The sequence below is a fragment of the Felis catus genome, chromosome D2 (assembly GCF_018350175.1).
Source record: "Felis catus isolate Fca126 chromosome D2, F.catus_Fca126_mat1.0, whole genome shotgun sequence".
Taxonomy (NCBI): domain Eukaryota; kingdom Metazoa; phylum Chordata; class Mammalia; order Carnivora; family Felidae; genus Felis; species Felis catus.
The window spans coordinates 80778599-80795216 of record NC_058378.1 but is presented as its reverse complement, the minus strand read 5'-3'; the positions used below and the strand labels follow the sequence as shown (position 1 = coordinate 80795216).

Here is a 16618-nt window from a genome sequence, read left to right as displayed (position 1 = left end):
CCTCTGCCTCAGCCAGGCCTTGCTCCGGCTGGTGGCCCTCTTGCCAGCCGGGGTCACCATTCCTCCAGTTTCCCAGGCTAAAACCTAGATTTGAGCCAAATCTTCATAAAACCCAGGGTTTTGTCCACCCCAAGCTCCAAATTCCCACCCTCAAGACCATCCAACGAGAAAGCCTGTTGTATTGACTCATCCACCCGTTCGTGCATTCAATCATGATCTATCACGGCCTTACCCTGTACCGAGAGCTACAGAAGACAAAGTTGCGGGAAACAGAGTCCTTGCCTCAAAAGGCTTGAAAACACCAGTGATTTAAAAAAAAAAACAAAAAGGAAAACAAAAAAGCCCGCAACGCCACAAGCGTCTCCAGAGACATGGTACAAATCAGCCTCGAGAACTGCAGAGGCCGAGGGAATCCAGTACAAGCATCTTGAAGGAGGTACATCTGAGCCGTGCCTTACTAGATACTTTTTCTAGAGGCAAGAGAGAAGGGCCAGGGTGAGGCAAAAGGAAGGCCATGAACCACGTGCCTCTGTGCCACAGTATGTATTGTCCACGAGGAGGAACCCCCTAGCTCAGAAGGCGTCTCTTGAGGTCGGAGGACAAAGACCCTGGGCGAAGGAAAGCAAAGACTGTCCTCGGGAAGCATGGGGAGCCAGTGGAAGTGTCGAGAGGAAAGATGGAACTGCCTTGGCAGTGCTCCAGGAAGATGCCATAGCATCGGTGTGGGTATGAATATGGCGGCCAAGACTGAGGCGGGAGCCCACTCGTTGGGCCTCCATTTCCCGCTGTAGGCTCCTTATGACCTCAAAAGTGTTACGTGAAAAGGGATGCTGAGTTTTCTTTAAATTTTTTTATCGTTTATTTATTTTTGAGAGAGAGAGAGAGAGAGGCAGAGAGAGCACGAGCAGGGGAGGGGCAGAGAGCGAGAGGAAGACACGGAACCCGAAGCAGGCTCCGGGCTCTGGCCGGTCAGCACGGAGCCTGACTCACAAACTGCAAGATCGTGACCTGAGCCCAAGTCGTACGCCTAACCGACTGAGCCACCCAGGTGCCCCGGGATGCTGAATTTTCTAAAACTCTGAAATGGTATGACAAAATGCTAAGACTGAACACAGGGCAATGGGTACAAGGAAGGGTACTTATGTTGGCCTCTGTGTTTAACATGTGCTTAAAATGCATCACAGGAATCATTTTTCAATACAAGCCCAAAAAGGGGTGATTGTGTATGTTTGGGCCACACTGGAGTCAACAGTTAAATTGAGTTATTTACAGCAGGCTTTCTCAGGGCCTCTGGAATTCAAGTGTGGGCTATAAATTTCCTTAAGATGACTGTCCTTCTCTAACAGAAATCTTCATCCAGATCCTAATGCGGATCTGCCTGGATCAGTGTTCTGCCTGCTCACGGCTTTACAAATATCCCCCAACATCTGGGGATATTGAGATTTAAGGCATGCTTGGCCTCAAGGATCTTAGACCCCGGGGCTGGGGGGTGTTTATTAAGAAATAATGAAAACCCAGAGTCTATCAGGATCCAATAAAGACGTGGGGCTTACCTGCGTGCAGGCTAATTAATTATCTGGCCCCTTCTTCAAAGCAACGCATTTTAAACGTTGAACAGTTGGAGAGAGAGAAGAAATTCCTTTTCTGTGAACAAGAACAGCATTACTTGTCTTTACGGTTCAAATAAGCAACACATCGCACGTACTGAGCATAACGTTAGAGCTTATTTGGCACTGTTTTTCCTTCGGCAGGTTTCTGAGACCCCCCCCAAACCGGAGAACATTAGTCCCTCAGGTGCACTACGGATAGAGGTGTTCCGTATGGAGACAGCCAAGACGTCTCATCCGATGCGCGTTGCAAAGTTATTGTCCGGGCTTCGCGGCCAGCGCGACATTTCTCGCATTGCTGTAGCTCAGGTTTTCATTGCTGTTTTGTTCTGTGATCTACCAAACCGGGCAAGTGTCGCTGAAGGAGCGGGGTCCTATTCGACTGTGTGAGACGTAGATCGATCCCTCGTTCACAGTAAATGGAACCATGCCATGGGCTACGATGGTTTCAGACTTTTGGTGTCCTGAGACCTGCCAGATCCAGGCAGCTGTCACCGGTGGGTCTCAGGCTAGAGGGTGTGGCCTAAGGTTGTCCTCACCTTGCTCGCAGCAGCTGCAGAAATCACTCAACGGGTTGCCACTAGCAAGGATGTTTTCGGGGCACCGGCTTTCGCTTTTACTGAGAATGGAACCAAGTTGCATTTCACCTGTCGAGTAAGGAGTCCCGCGTGGAAACCTGTGCTAACTAGCACTGATCCGTGATTGAGGCCAGTGATATTTTATAGCAAGTGGGAGTCACCCCTATCCCTAAACGCTCCTCCTTCCACTGTAGTCAGACTTTTACCGGGGCACACAACCACCAAGAATATAAAAACTACACTTCCCAGACTCCTTTGCAGCTCATCGAGGCTATTTAACGTCTAGTCAACGGAACGTGAACAAAAGTAAAGTTGTTTCCTTAAAGGGAGGGGACAAACCCTTCACTTTTCCTTTGTCCTCTCTCCTGGCCAAAATAAGGACATGGTGGTCAAGTATCTTGGACCTTGTAGACAAGGGCCACACGCCAGGGACTGTGGAGCCACAGGAGAGAAAGGGCTTGTACCCTGATGACTCCACGGCACAGACCCATATGCCTGCTCAGACCTTGACATACACGAGAATAAATACCTGTCTTGGTGAAGCCACTGGTGTTAAGTCCTTATCACACACATCTGAAACCACATCCTAATAATGCTGACCTTTTGGAAGCCGCCTGTCTCGTCGCCCCCTTAATCACTGCACAACGGAGGCATAAGGGAGTGCGAAAACAACCCTTCTCTTGGGATTCGGGAAGGCTCTTCAGAGAAGATGATATTTGGCTGGGTCTTGGGACGATATGGAGCTTGGACGGTCTGACTAGGGGACAGGAGATGAGGGGACCCAGGAAATAAAGTGGACAGTGCCCTCATCTGTTTTCTCAACAGTCCTGGGCAGACACACAAGCCCCCAGAGGATGCCGGGAAAGATGTGGAGGAATTTGTGAGAAACAGAACACACGTTCAAGGTAAACCAGCGGGGAGAAGGAAGGTGGGTGCGGTATCAGGAGGCCTGGGGTTGCAAGATCAAACCCCCCACAGAAACCGAAATCACTGATTCCCAGGACACCAGACTCTGGGTAAACGGGACGCCAGTCATGGCTGACCAGGCAGCCCAGTGCCACCAAGATCCAGTGTCTTCCGAGATCTGTGCGTCCACATCTTCGTCATTGGTCTCCTCCTCAAGCTGGCTCCCTCCTGGCTGTCAGAGAGCTGCTAGCGTGCGGGGTGGCTCACCTCTTGGCTCACCTTCAGAAGGAACCAGAAATCCTGCCTCTCTTATGAGGGAGGAAGAACTTTCTCAGGAGCTGCCAGAGACAGACTCAAGTCGGAATGGCCAGAATGGAGTTCTCCGTCCGGTCCAAGGGGAAACGGATTACCTCTCACCCAGTGTTGCCCGTTCTCGACCTGGGTCAGTTCCCAACATGGCCTGCCGCCGCGCGGTGCGTGTTGGGGAGTCACCCCAAAGTGCCCCTAACATTCACCTCAAGGATACGGGGCCAGAGTTTTGAAATCGTTCCAGAGAGCTAGCTCTAATCCTCTGAAACGGGACAGAAAGTCTTCAGCTCAGAGTCAAAAAAAAAAACCAGAAACGTAACCCTTTACCCACACTTAGGTCCCTTTTCCCATGCCCGCTGAAAATGGCGGCTCAGGAAGGGAGAGAAGGGAGAATTAAACGCATAAACAAGGTAGCCCTCTCCTGGGGCCGGGGAAGATCAGGCGCTCGCCTGGAGGTAATGTTGAAGGTTAAATACAGGAGAAAAAAAAAAGAACACAGTACACAATTATAGTTGTTCACTCTTCTGCTTAAAATGGAGGCTAAAGGTCACGAATCAAATCACCACCTTAAGTGCAACAGTCACCTGCCTCCAATCACCTCAGTCCCTTTGTTAGCTGGTGACAAAGGTGCCCCTGTTCCTGTTCATTAGAAGGCCAGGGCTCTCCGTGGCTCTGGAGCTAACAGGTGAGGGTCTTGGGGCCCTCGAGTTAATTGCCCCATTTGAAGCCAGGGGCTTCCGGACTGTGGAGCCGAGGTGGCCGGGAGGCCAGGGCATCTGCCCTACTGGGCGAAGTTTGCATTGGCTTGAAGCAAAAAAGAGAAACAGAAGTGGTCTGGTACCACACTGAGCGTGTCCAGCGTGCAGCACGGTCCTCCGTTCTGAGGTTCGGTCCTTCCTGTTTTACGGGGGTGGAAATTCCCCCGTTTTCTGCCGTGACGGTGATCGGAGACGGTGAGTCTGGGATTTGCAAACGTCTCCCTGACTCGAACAAATAACAGGTTGGCAACGCGAGGTCAGTGCCTACCGTTTTGCGCTCTTGATCACGCTAGACTGTGAAACCCACGTGTCTGGAGCCACCGATCAGGTCTGTCCCTGATGCGGGAGACACTTCCGTGCTCACTCCCCCGTCCCCAGAGCGTTCCCCTTTGTCCTCCCACATCTAAGTAGGCGTGGCTCACGTACTGGTTTATCTGGCCCAACCCCACGCTACCTGTCTTACTGCGTAATTCCACACCCAGAACCTTTTACCGAGTCCTTTTCCAGCCTCTGCTTCGTGTTCATCCTTTGCCTTTCCCCATGTTTTCTTCATCTGCCTCATGGGAGTTAGAACGTACCCTGGGCCGAGCCCCGCACAGGCACCAGGAGGCAGCGCGGCCTGGGCGCCCGGCTGGCCAGTTGTCTTTCTCTTCCCCGCCACCTCCGGCTGTCCCCACCCCCAGGTCCTTCCTGGCCTCGTGCCAGCTCAGCCTCCCAAACACTTCCTTGTCACCGCCTGGGCAGCAGCCCCAGCCCCACTGAGCTGTGCTCCCTTCACTCTGCTCCTCTCTCTACCCGGGATCCCCAGCCCTCCTGGCTGTAAGGAAAAGAATCTTCAATTCAATTCTGTTCTTCAGGACAGTTTCTTCTAAAATGCCTAGGATGCGGGTAATGTCTCAGTTTTAAAAAGCAGCCCTACCGGGGAGCCTGGGCGGCTCAGTCGGTTAAGCGTCTGACTCTTGATTTCAGCTCAGGTCATGATCTCACGGTTCGTGAGTTGTGAGTTCAAGCCCCGAGTTGGGCTCTGTGCTGACAGTGCAAGGTCCTGCTTGGGCTTCTCTCTCTCCCTCTCTCTCTGCCTCTCCCCACCACTCACTCCCACTTTCTATCTCAAGATAAATAAACATTAAAACACACACACACACACATCCCTCCTAACTCAAGGAAATGTTGCAGAGAATGTGCTGCATTCCCAGCAAGGATCCAACTTATGCAGAGGTCAGATGCATGTGATTCTGGATTTTCTGCTTCATCATCTGTCACCTGTCAGTTGTCAGTCGCCCACTGCCATGGTGCCACTGAGAATCACACTTCCTCCATTAATCTTAATTCCATGTCTGGCAAGCAAACGGCTTCCTGTGGAGCATATCTACAGACTTGGGGTGAAGACGAGGGGACTATTCCGTTAATCTGATCAGCACAGACATCTATAAGTGACTCTGAGTTACTGCGCATCACATCTGTGAGTTACATCTGCGGGTAACTGAAAACAGAACCGGTACGTGACACAAGTCTAAGTGTCAGGACAATGTCTTCTGGAAGGGCCTCCGGAGCTCATCAGATCCCCTGGAAAAAGGCCACATGTCTACTTCTCTTTAAACAGCAGCCCTGTGGCTGAGTTTGGTTTGGGCTAAATCGATGCTGGGCCGATAGTGAACCAGATGATATGATAAGATATGAAAGAAGAATTAGAGAGCATTCTAAACCTTCTTTCCCTATGAAGCTCATAAAAGTTGATGCAGGGAAGGTCCTAGGAACCTTCATTAACGTCACGGACGATACACTCTGGCAAGTGCTAGATAGATCCTGTCCCCCGAGCCTGGAACCACTCCAGAAAAGATGCCTGATTTCAATACAACCTGAGAGGGTGTTGTTCTTCTTGCCCAACATAAGAAATAACCTTTTATTTTGGAAATGCCCAACCTATTTTTTTAAATGTGGCCATAGTGCCGTGATCAACACTCATGTACCCTCTACCTGCACACCTGTATTCATCAGGTGAGCCACAACTGCATGGATGTGCCCGCTCTCTCCCAGTCTCTCTCTCTCTCTCTCTCTCTCTCTCTCCCTTCCTCCCTCCCCATCTCATGTGTTACAGAATTTTTTTTCGCTCCACTAATTGAGAATAAGTTGCAGAACCACAACCCGTCACCCTTAAATATCTCAGCCTAGGTTTCATAAGAACAAAGACATCCTCTTATGTAACCACAATATAATTATCAGGAAATTTTACCCTGATACAAGATTACTCTCATAGCATCCATACCCAATTCCCAGTTGTTCCAAGAACGTCTTTTAGCGCAACGTGTTTCTGACCCAAGAGCCAAGCATTAACTTTCGTGGCTCTGGTTTCCATGAACCTGGACCACATCTGCAGCTTGTCTGCCTTCTGGGACGCTGACTGCTTTAAAGAGAACGGGCCAGTTGTTTTATAACGTGGTCTCCAATTGGAATTTGTTGGATTTGCTGTTGGATCCAGGCCGTGCGTATTGGGCAAAATACGCAGTAGAGCGGATGACGGTCCCAAATCCCCATGTCCGTCCCCCTATTGGCGATGTTGGCTCTGATCACTTGGTTAAGGCACAGTCTGCCAGATGTCTCTACCGTGAAAGGTAGACTTCCATAAAACTTCGTGATGAACAAATGTGTGGGGAAATTCTCTGACACCTCCATTCAGAGTTCTTGGTTAAATAGCGAAAGGAGTAAGCATGACTCTTAAATGGGCCACGATCTCTGCCATTAAGTTCAGTCCTGCGGAAGACAGACACCCACCGCACACGATGCGGCCTGCAATCCTTTGAGGAAGGAAGCAGGACGTGAAGTGAACAAATTCATGTATTTCCCGTATACGAAACCAAACAAAATAAATGTTCTGATAGAGGCCTTAGCTAACTGCAGGTACCAAGGGGCCAAACATCTAATTCTAAATGTGATGATTAAGAAACACGTCCTGGAGACACAAAAAAATGGAGAGAGCCTATAGGCAAAGACTTGCAATTATATGCGTGCGTGCGTGTGTGTTTATACACACACATATATATATTTTTTTTAATGTTTATTTTTGAGAGAGAGTGCCAGCAGGGGAGGGCAGAGAGCGAGAGGGGGACAGAGGATCCAAAGCGGGCTGTGTGCTGACAGCAGTGAGCCCCATGAGCCCTCACAAAGCATGAGATCACGACCTGAGCCAAAATCAAGAGTTGGACACCAAATGAACCAGCCAGGTGCCCCCATACTTGCAGTTACAACAAGCAAGTCACAAAAGAAAAGGGGTGCATGAACAACAAACGTGCAAAACGCTCGACCTCGTCAGCGTCCAGAGAAATACACACGGAAATATGGAGTTTTAAGCCATCCTAGAGTCAAAACATACAAATATTGGTAACACCCCATGCTGACAAGGGTTTAGGGAAGCTGGTGGGCACAAACCCAACCCCCACCCCCAACCCCACCCCCAGGTGTCAGAGGACACTCCCAAATGCTTTCACCTCCCAGGAAATGTGTTTCCCATGTTCCCAAGGGCTCTTTCAACCAGGGCCCTCTGCACACTTCACAAAAACCTGGGTGGAGGGTGCCAGGTGGTTACCAGGCCACACCAAAGCTGCCCACAGGCCTTGTTGGTGTGAGTGATGGACACAACCTGGCCTATGAACTCCCTGAGGGTGGGCTGCGTCCTTGATCTTGGCACCATCCAAGTGCAGGATCTGGCAAGTTGTAGGTCCCCAGTCAATGTTTATGGAACGAGTGAAGAAACAAAAGCGTGGATGGACAGAATGATGGAAGATGGATGAATGCATGCGTGGGTGAGTAGATGGCTAGGTAGGTGGCTGAATGGCTGGATGGGTGGATAAGTATTCATGTGAGTGAATGGATGGGCAGATGGGTCGTCACACCAGCAAAGAAGTTTGGATGGATGAACAGAGGTATGGGCTGGCCGCTGAGTCAATGGATGGGGTGGGGGCGTGGATGAGTGGATGATAGATAGGTAAGTGAGTGGATGAGTGGACAGGCAGATAAGTGTATGAATGAGCAGTTGGATGGGTGGTTAGATAGATGAAGGAAAAGGTAGGTGAATGAATGGAGAGTTGGGTGGGTAGATGGATGGAACTGGAAAAAATGTGACTTAGAAGAGTTTTCAGGGCACACTAGTTTTAGGAAGGCCGGAATAAGGACTTCTCTTTTCTCTCCAATCCTTGTAGAGTAAGCAGTGATCCTCCTAAAAGTCCCTTGGACAATGGCCAGCCTAATGTGTCACTTGCTTCCTTGAGGCCTGCCTCATTCACTCTGGGGCTCGGAAGGGCTCTCAGCATGCCTGGGGCCCCATGCTCTGAGCAGCTCACGGGTAGCACAACAGACCTCACTGAGGACAGGCCTCATCCAGGACATGCCTCACTGACTACACACTGCTCCACGGAGCAAAATAGGTGAGATGCATTGAATGAAGGAATCTATCGGCGAAAACGGGGATAAATCACCCCTAATTCTGCCATCTGGAAACAGAGTTATAGTTACCAGTTTCGTATATTTTTTGTCATTCTTTTTAATTAGCACATGTGTATTTCAGTGCAAAATTATGTACTACTCTAGAATCAGATTACTTTATATAACAATGCGTTTTGAATAATTTCCATTTCGGTCAATATTCTTCAAAAACGTCACACGCCATTACATAAGTGTGCCATGATTAACGAGCCAGACTCTTGTCGTTTTCGACTGTTCGTTATCATATGCTCTACTATAATGGACACGCTTACAACTCTGTTTACAAGCATTCAGGATTCTTTCCTTAGAAGAAATCCCAATTTGCAGAATCGTGCCATCGAAGGACATGCAGAATCATAAGGCTTTTCTTGAATGTCACCAGATCGTCCTCTAGAAGGACGGTGTTAATTCACACTCCAACCGGCGGGGTCAGAGAATCCGTGCCGCTGACACATTAACCTGGGCTGGTTTCTAAACACAGAAGCAAGTTGCCACGTAAAATCTGCCTCCTCTTTACGGAGTGCAAGAACCCTTGATTCGCTTGCTGCAACTCTTGAGAGTAACTTTCATTTCTTATTTTTTTTTACTTAAAAATGTTTAATGTTTATTTTTGAGAGAGACAGAGCGTGAGTGGGGGAGGGGCAGAGAGAGAGGGAGACACAGACTCCGAAGCGGGCTCCAGGCTCCGAGCTGTCAGCACAGAGCCCGACGCGGGGCTCGAACCCACGGACCTGTGAGATCGTGACCTGAGCCGAAGTCGGACGCGTGACCGACTGAGCCACCCAGGCTGTAATTTTCACTTCTAAAACACCCCTCGTGTTTCGAATGCCACCACAAAGGGGCTGGTTCCTCAACGAGAACAATACCGTGCTCCGCACGAGGTGTGTCTGAGCAGGGAACCGAGGCAGAGGGAAGGAACCGACTTCTGCTCTCAGATATGTTTGCATACCCGGTATGGGAGGCAGCCCTTGGGAGAAACCGCCAGCGCTCCCCGCGGTTTTACTGAAGGCAGGGCAATTAGCATCCTCCCGTTTCTTATTTCCAATAAATGATCTCCATCATAAAAGTAGTGATCTTCTCATTAAAGAAAAGGACATAAAAGGAATGGGGGCAGGGGTTCTCACCTACAATTCCACTCCCCAAGAACAACCAGGGTAACGTTTCATTGCATTTCCTTCCAGGATTCGTTTTCTCCCGTGTATAGCTTATTCCTTTTATGTGGCTGTAATAAATACAGGAATGCAGTGGTATGTCCTGTGTTCAGGTGCCAACACACTTTAAGCATGTCCCTCTCTTATTACAAACTCCCAGTAGACCTAATTTTAACAAGTGTATGATACTCCTTCGGGTGGTTGGGACATAGCTTAACCATTTCCCCATGGGACACATAAGTTACCTGTGGTGTCATTAACAACGCGGCACAAAGGTTGGCATGTGTCCATATATCTATTATCTCCTTGCTTTTAAGCACATAGGATGACAATCGGAGAATTCATTTGGAGAGAGGGGGAAGGGAGAGCAACACTTTGAGATGCCGACTCCTTGGCAAACAGTCAAATAAGGCTGTGAGTGGGTCTTTATGCCATCCACCAGTGGGATGCCGCCGTCTTGGGCGCTTTTCAGCAGAGTATTGCCAAATCCTCAGGGTCTGGGGTTGCAGGCCAGTAGGTGAAAGCATCCCCGGGGATTCCCACCTGGCATCCCGTGAGCCTTCCTGGTTCCGAACACAGAGTGCAGCCAGCAGAGCGGTGGGGACTTTGCTTTCGTGAGACCGTGTGCTTTCTACGGATGCGATTAGAAGAAAACGCTCCATCTGGTTTCGCAGCAATCCCTCATTTCTGCTTACTAACTTCTTCGGCAACTTTGACTTTCCAGAGAACCAGCGTTGTACTTCTGATGACCGTCATTGGGTTCAAGCGCATAAGTGGCATTTTACAGCCTCCGTCTCCTCCAGGAGCGTGCTAATGCGGGGCGGGGGGGTGGGGGTGGGGGGGCGGGGGGGGCAGGAGTGCATAAAGAAGTAGGAATTCTTCTTTAGAAAGGCTGTTCCTACCCACTCAGCATTGCTTTCAATGTGAAAATAAAAACTGCCTGGGCTGGCGGCGCCTGGGTGGCTCAGTCGGTTAAGCGCCTGACTCTTGATTTCAGCTCAGGTCATGATCTCACGGTACGTGGGACTGGGCCCCACGTCAGGCTCGGCAGTGACAGCACGGAGCCTGCTTGGGATTCTCTCTCTCTCCCTCTCGCTGCCCCTCCCCTGCTCGCTCGCGCTCTCTCTCTCTCTCTATATATATATACACACATACATATATATATATAAATATATATAAATAAATATATATAATATATATAAATAATTAATATATATTAATTATAATATATTATAATATAATATATATAATATTATAATATAATATATATTATATTATATATAATATCATATATAATATATATAATTATATATATTATATAATATATAATATAATATATTATAATAATATAATATATATTAATATAATATAATATAATATAATATATATAATATAATATAATATAATATATATAATATATAATATATAATATAATATATTATATAATAATATAATATATAATATATAATGAAATATAATATAATATAATATAAATAATTAATATATAAATAATATATAAATAAATAAATATATATATAAATATATATATAAATAAATAAACTTTTTTAAAAAGTGCATGGGCTAAAGAACAGAAGATAAATACAAATGACTAATAAACAGAAGAAAAACGGGCAGTCTCACTAATGATCAGAACAAAGAAAAATAAAACAGTAATACCTTTATATGTCACATCAAAGTATGAACACTAACAATGTATATTGTGTGGTGACAAGGGTACTGTTCTTAGACCGGACTTAGGCTAGTTTAACCTTTCTTTTTTCTCAAATATTCTTATTTATCAACAACTACTTAAATATAAATGAGTGTCAATGGCAATTAATATGAAAAATGAGGGGCGCCTGGGGGGCTCAGTCGGTGAAGCGTCTGACTTCGGCTCAGGTCACGATCTCACCGTTCGTGGGTTCGAGACCCGCGTCAGGCTCTGTGCTGACAGCTCGGAGCCTGGAGCTTGTTTTGGATTCTGTGTCCCCCTCTCTCTCTCTGCCCCTCCCTGACTCATGTCCTCTCTCTCTCCCTCTCTCAAAAATAAACATTTAAAAAAATTAATGAAATAAACCAGACACAAAAGAGTGAATATTGTATGAATCTACTTCTGTGTGGTCCCTAGAATTGTCAAGTTCATAGAAAGAAACAGAATGGAGGTCCAGGGACCAGGGGAGGTCAGAACGTGAAATTATTGCTCAGTAGGTACAAAGTTTCTGTTCTCAGTGATGACAAGTTTTGGAAACAGCTAGTAGAGAGGGTTGTACCACACTGTGAATGTAGACTTAATTATGCCACTGCATTAGACGCTTAGAAACGGTTATGATGGCAAATTTTATATCTATTTGACCACAATTTTTAAAATGCTTTTTAATGCAGAAAATACCAAGAGAGCAAAAGAGCACAAGGCATCAAGGTGGTGACGACCCTTCCCTCTTGTCTCAACTCCCCTCAGCTTTGATCGGGAGCCCTCCACGTTGGCTACTTAGCTGGGGCCAGCATTCACCCCCCACCATCGTCTTAGAGGCCCCTCCACCTGTCTTTCTCCTTGTTGCTTGCCCAGTTTCCTGCCTCCCAGTCTTCCTTTATGTTCACTTTGCTATTTTGGTAAAATATACACTATGGCAGCTTTATGAGAAACGTGCGTATGGGATATAAATTTTCTAGGACTTTACAAATACGAAACTAAGTTTATGCTACTCTCAGATTTGATTGGTAGGTCAGTTGGGTAGAATTTGGGCCTGAGAATCACTTTCCTTCCATGTTATGAAAGCATTGCTCATTGTCTGGGAACTGCCAGGTGGCTTGCAAGCTAAGAAATCCAAAGCCCGCCTGACATCTGTCCCTACGAGTTGGCCTTATTCTCTTGTGTTGGGTTTACTTTATTTCTTTTCTCTGTGATAGCTCACAGTTTGTCCTCAGTGCCTGGGAATTCCTTGATGTGACTCTATACTGATTCAGGGTAAACTCGTGAGCCCCTTTCATTCTGAAACCTATGTCCTTTCACTTTGAAATTTTTTATTGGATCAGGTCCCTTGCTATTTTCTCTTTTCTCTTTCCTCTCTTCCTACTCTCTAAACTGGTCTGCTCATTTTCTCATCTTTTTTATTTTCCATCCCGTGGTCTTTTCACTCTGTTTTTGTGAGATTCTTCAACTTTATCTTTTTTAGCCCTATTCTGGGCTTCTCGTTTCTAGAAGAATTTTTTGAGAGAGAGAGAGAGAGAGAGAGAGAGAGAGAGCAAGCATGAGCAGGAGAGAGGCAGAGAGAGAGGAAAAGAGAGAATCCCAAGCAGGCTCCACGCTATCAGTACAGAGCCCCACATGGGGCTCAATCTCCCAAACCAGGAGATCATGACCTGAGCCGAGATCAAGAGCCAGAAGCTTCACCGACTGAGCCACCCAGGCGCCCCATTTCTAGAAGACTTTTAATCTTCAAACGATCTTTTTTTTACTGGCTGGTTTTTTTAATTATGGGTTTGTAGAGTTCTCTATATAATCTGGATAGAAGCCCTTTGTCTAATATAAGAATTACAAATATCTAGTCCCGTTCTGGGTCTTATGTTTTCATTCTCTAAATGGTGTCCTTTGACGAGCGGAACTTCTAAATTTTCATGAATTCTAATTAATTAGTCTTTTATTTCTCAATTAATGGGTTTTGTGTGTGTGTGCGTGTGCGTGTGTGTGTGTGTGTGTGTGTGTGTCCGAGTTTAAAAATCTTTGCCTACTTCAAAATCATGACAGTTCCGCTATGTTTTCTTCTCGAAGCTCTATGACTTATTGTACCTTTCACATTCAGACTCATGGTCCATCTCAGATTGGTTTTTGTGTGCGGCGTGAAGTAGAGGCCAGTGTTTCTGACAGTTTGCTTTGGCCCTTTCCTTCCATGTTAGAGACGTTCTTCAGATATCTGGTAATCCTTGGTGACCTTCACATGCTCAAACATGAGGAACTAAAAAATCGGTCTAGGGATTCTGCGTGTGTGGGAAGGGCATGTCAACTACAAACATCCTTGGAAGTTCATCTGAAGTTCTGCACATTAGTATCTTTACAGTCTTTCCTCCTGTGCTGAACAGTCTCCCTAAAGAAAATTCCTGCAGGGGCGCCTGGGTGGCTCAGTCGGTTAAGCATCTGATTTTGGCTCAGGTCATGATCTCACAATCCGGGAGTTCGAGCCCCCCATTGGGCTCTGTGCCGACAGCTCAGAACCTGGAGTCTGCTTTGGATTCTGTGTCTCCCTCTCTCTCTATGTCCCTTCCCCTGCTCATGCTTGTGCGCTCTCTCTCTCTCGCTCTCCCTCTCTCTCTCCCCCTCCCTTCTCTATCTCTCTCTCTCAAAAATAAGTAAACATTAAAAAAAATTCCTTCAGTCTCCAGCCTGGCAGTCTCTGCCTAGCTGTCCATGTCCCAGGAGTCTTGGCGGGGGGGGGGGTTGTTGGAGTGGGGGTTCCAGCAGCCACCCTGCCTAGGTTCACTCAGACTATCAGGTATGGTAAACACCCCATCCCAACTGCATCTAACGGCCCAATGCAACGTTGCTTGGTCTTACCTTCTCCAGAGAATAACATCCAAGTGCATGCAAGGTGTAAGAGGGTGTGGGACCCACTCCATGCCCCGCCAACAGAGTTCAGTAGGAAGTCTAGGGATCTGACCGCTTCTGGAAAAACTCTCAGCTTCCAAGACTCACTTGGTACCACCCCTGCATGTTTCGAGGACTCGGCTGAGTGTATTGAATTGGTTTTCTGTTTTCTCCACTACCGGCTGGGAGTTCAGTCTTCCCAAATCTGCGAAAGCGGCTACCTACCCCTTGTCCATCTGCTTCCCAGATTCCCAGATCGTGCTGCTGTGCTCCTCTCGTATTCTTGCAAGTTTATGCCTTTTCAAAAAATCCTGCTGTATCGGGGGGGGGAAGGAGATCAAAATTAGTGTGTTTTCATCTGCCATCTTTACCTGGAAGTTGGTTTAAACTTTTTTTTAAGTGTATTTCTTGAGAGAGAGAGAGAGAGAGAGAGAGAGAGAGAGAGAGAGAGAGGCAGAGAGAGAGAATCCCTAGCAGGCTCCATGCTATCAGCGCAGAGCCCAATGCGAGGCTCGAACTCACTAACCAAGAGATCACGATCTGAGCCGAAGAGTCAGACACTTCTTAGCCAACTGAACCATCCAGGCGCCCCTGGTTTGAACTTTTTTTAAAGAAAGCAATCAATGATGTGTACCAAGAACCTTAGAAACATTCATACCCTTTGATTCCACTTTTAGAGTTCTAGGAATTTATCCTGAAGAACTCATCAGAAATATGGACAAAGGTATTGATCTTGACATTCACTGCAGTGTCAAAAAAACTGAAAACAAACTAAACGTCCTACGCGAGAGAACAGTTTAGAAACCGATAGTACATCCATGTGATGAAGTACTAAGTCATTAAAAATAATATCTATGAAGAATATTTCACGATAGGGGAAATGTTCATAACATAATCCGTAAGTGCCATAAGGATATAAAAACTATATGTGCAATTTCATCCCAACTCTGGAGAGAGAGATAAATGAGTAGGAAGAAGTCTGCTCGTAGAGGAGGCAGTGGGGGGAGGACGCAGCGGAGGAGGAATACCCAAATTTTAACCGCGGTGATCTTTAAACATTTATTATTGCTCTACTCAGAAAAACTTAATTGTTTTCAAATTAAAATAGGGTCTTGCCTCATTTCAGCCACTGTGTCACCCTTCCTGCCCCTAGACTTGCAGTCTGCTTGAGTGCCTCCATATCGTGACTCACGGAGCCCTCCTGCCTGGAACAGACTTGCTCTCTTACTTACCCTTCCAACGCCAGCCTCTCTTAGATTCCTGTCCATTCCAAACTGGCTTGGGAATCCGTTCTCTAGTTCCTAAGCCCCGTGTGCACGTCTTCATTAGAATGCCTTGCGGGGCACCTGGGTGGCTCAGTCGGTTAAGCGTCCGACTTCGGCTCAGGTCATGATCTCGCAGTCTGTGGGTTCGAGCCCAGCGTCGGGCTCTGTGCTGACAGCTCAGAGCCTGGAGCCTGCTTCGGATTCTGTGTCTCCTTCTCTCTGCCCCTCGCCCACTTGTGCTCTGTCTCTCACTGTCTGTCAAAAATAAAAAAATTAAAAAAATAAAATAAAAAGAATGCCTTGCACGTTATTATGACCAGTGGTTTCGTGTTCTACGAACTCCTGGAAAGGGGAAGCATATCCTGTTTCCTTCTGGGTCCTCAGCCTGAGGCCGGGCACCTGGCCAGGCACAGAAGAAAGCTTCCCTCAATGGCCATCACTAGTCTTGGAATGGGACAGAGGTGATTGGATAAAAGAATGAATAGCGTTTGCGTGGACGGTCATCCGGGCATTGAGTGTGCGTCAGTCTCCCCAATCCTAGTTTTCCGTGACCACGGAAGGCCTAAGCTGCCGGACGTACGATGCCAAACGCCGAATGTCTGGGTTCGTCTGGTGATGCCTACCCAAAGCACAGTTAGGAAGTTTCAGAGGAAATAATCGCACGCATCTGTAGACTGGCCTCACAAACCGATCTCGGAGAGAAATGACAAACCCCACAGGCCCCAGCTGCAGTTGACGAGAGCTGCTCAACGCACAGGGCTCCGTAATAATGATCATTAGTTAACATCATTCCACAAGGAACCATTAGAGGAACAAGGCTTGAAATTAGAGTCAAATGATTCCCCCTTCTCTTCCGTCCATGCACACCAGGCCCCGGCGGCACAGCAAGAGGGGTGGGAAAGCTGTGCTCAGTTGTGCTGTAATTATTTCTAACTCTATCCCCAACCCCAAAATACCATCTCGTCACATGGCTTGTCGTTTTTGCT

The 16618-nt window shown here is 47.2% G+C and overlaps 2 long non-coding RNA genes across 2 annotated transcripts in view; one reads left to right on the top strand and one right to left on the bottom strand.

Annotated features, from left to right (window-relative positions):
- The window catches only part of LOC109492763, a 54552-nt gene that overhangs the window by 35456 nt on the left and 2478 nt on the right, over nt 1-16618 (top strand). The window lies entirely within an intron of this gene.
- LOC123380947 lies at nt 10065-15789 on the bottom strand. Its single transcript, XR_006587405.1, has 3 exons — nt 15600-15789; nt 14593-14681; nt 10065-10598 (listed from the first exon to the last, which is right to left on the bottom strand). It is a non-coding gene; the product is annotated as an uncharacterized LOC123380947 (long non-coding RNA).